At 36.7% G+C, this 2426-nt stretch overlaps 1 pseudogene; it reads left to right on the forward strand.

The window, feature by feature from the left end:
* Positions 1–305: 305 nt before the first annotated feature.
* On the forward strand, positions 306–985 carry LOC102934902 (annotated as a pseudogene).
* The last annotated feature ends 1441 nt before the right edge of the window (positions 986–2426 follow it).

The raw sequence follows: 2426 nt of genomic DNA on the forward strand, positions 1-2426 counted from the left end.
CCTAGGGAGGTTGTGGAATTTCCATCACTGGAGATTTTTATGAGCAGGTTAAACAAACACCTGTCAGGGATGGTTTAGATAATACTTAGTCCTGCCATGAGTGCAGGACACTAGACTAGAAGACCTATCGAGGTTCCTTACAGACCTCTGATTCTATGATTCTATGAAACACAGAAACTGGAAATGGACCTAACAGGTCATTTATTCTATCACCCTGGCAATCTACACTTTTATATATATAAATACTTATATAGTGACCAGCCTGCACCTGAGGATTCCAAGTAAATTAGCTTTTCATTCTCAAGATGGAAACACCCTTGTTAGACAAATTGACATAAATGCAGAGGACTCCAAAGGACTGTGAGACACCAGCTCTTTGGAGCACTATATCAAGGAAACAGCCAATGAACACAACATATAGGGAGCAATTAAGGAAAGCTAGATGTTCATCTAATTCTGCTGTGGCGGAATTCATTTCACTGTAGCAAAGTGCCTTGGAAAAGATGCTGAAGAAAAGGATTACACTATTTTTAAAGAAGAGTCTCTGTTGACAAAGAGACTCTGTCCCAGATTACAAGATGGCTGTGAAAGCCTGAAGAAAAACTGTGCTAAAAGTACACATTTGAAAAGTCTTTTACACGAGACACATCTCTGTGTATTCAGAATTCTTCCCATGCTGTTCCCATTATTCAACAAAATCTGCTGGAGGAGAAGATAAGGCTGGCGAAGCAGACTCAAGAGAAAGGAGAGCTACTTCAAAGATTCAAACTGGTCAAGGTGTACAAATCCAATAATAATTTGTCAGAGTTGCAGCCTTTAACAGCCAAATGGAGCAGCATCACCCAAAGTGATTCTTTATGAGCTCCAATCAGCCTTGTCTGCAGATGGAAAGAAACCGAGATTCACTATGTTGATAGACAATTTTGGATTAGAAGAACAATTACTTCATGACAGAAGAACAGAAGAAGACTTTACAGTTACATAGTCTACACTTAGAAAACTCACAGTTATAAAAACAATGTCTTCAGAAAAGGTTGCATAAATTCTGATTCCATCAGTAGTATTACATCATCATGCTACTCTGTGCCAGACTAGTGGATTGTGCTAATAGACTGTTCTTAAAATCATGTATTAGATGCAGCATGTATAAGAGGCAGTTATTTTCTGGAGAGGATTAACTCTTGTGGACTGATGTAGCAAAAGCTGAGTCTTACTGAGAAAATTGCCATTAGTGAATATGAAGAAATATGACAATAAAATCTAGTAATATGTACTTATCAGCTGGCAGTTGATAGGTTTTACACAGTACATTCTCTTGCTCATTATGAAATAATGGAGTCAAGTTAGGTGCTGCTTCTAATTATACTAAGACGTGGAAGAATTGTGCCCTTTGTTCGTGGGGAACAAAATCTCCATCTTCAGAAAGTTTCTTCCAACTGCCGGTCAACTGATGCCAGCATTCTAAGGGTTAAGTACTGGTGTAATCAATTTGCACATTCTTAATTACTAAAGTAATATTGAGGTCTTATACATGGCTTTATTTCCTGTGATTTTATTAGAATAGAACCTATTTATATAGTAACAGAGGTGCTGTTGGCAGTTTACAGACATAATAAGTTCCTGACCCAAGTGGAATCTAACCTAATTAAAACAGATAACACATTGAGGATGGGAAGAGATCATTTGGGTGTGTGGAAAAGAGGAAAAACATTTTTGGAGGGTTATTGCTATTTGCACACTATTAACTGCTAGTTTTTGTATATATTTTCAAAGCTATCCCAAAGTAATAATTGGAGGAATTTTTATTTTAATTCCATATATCTCCTACTTTAGGGACTAACATTAAGACCATTTGTTGACTTGTCTTCATCCTTCCCTATAAACTTGGGGGGGGGAACCTTGGTTTCAGTTGTTAACATCATTGTTAAAGGACCAATAAACTGATGGTAAAATTCTCACTTTCATCTTTGCAAATTCTCAGTCCAGTGGGTTATAAACATACATTTCCATTCAGGTTTTGTGATAAATCCGGTTGGCTTCACTTTCAGTTAATAGGACATGAATATTTCAGTCTAGATCTTGACCTATTTTAAAGTTGTTATAACCATGAGGCAAATTTTCTCCAGAGTCTATATTTCTAAATGTTAAAACTCCATCACTATTTAGGAAAACTAACTCAGTGGCCTCTGCTGATAAGCCAACAATAATTTTGTTCTGTTGCTGCAGAAAGGCACTTACGGACTGGTGCCCCATGAGTTGTGATACTTAGACATGACTGGTAGCTGAACAAAGCAGATTCATCATTAGCTCTGAATTTTCTTTGATTCCGTAGATCTAGGTCAGACTGAGTGTTACCCTAATGGGGTTTTGTGGTTTCATTTAATTTTTTATTATAGCTTTCTTTTTCTTTAAAAAAAGAAAAATAT

Source organism: Chelonia mydas, chromosome 6 (genome assembly GCF_015237465.2).
Source record: "Chelonia mydas isolate rCheMyd1 chromosome 6, rCheMyd1.pri.v2, whole genome shotgun sequence".
NCBI classification, from domain to species: Eukaryota; Metazoa; Chordata; order Testudines; family Cheloniidae; genus Chelonia; species Chelonia mydas.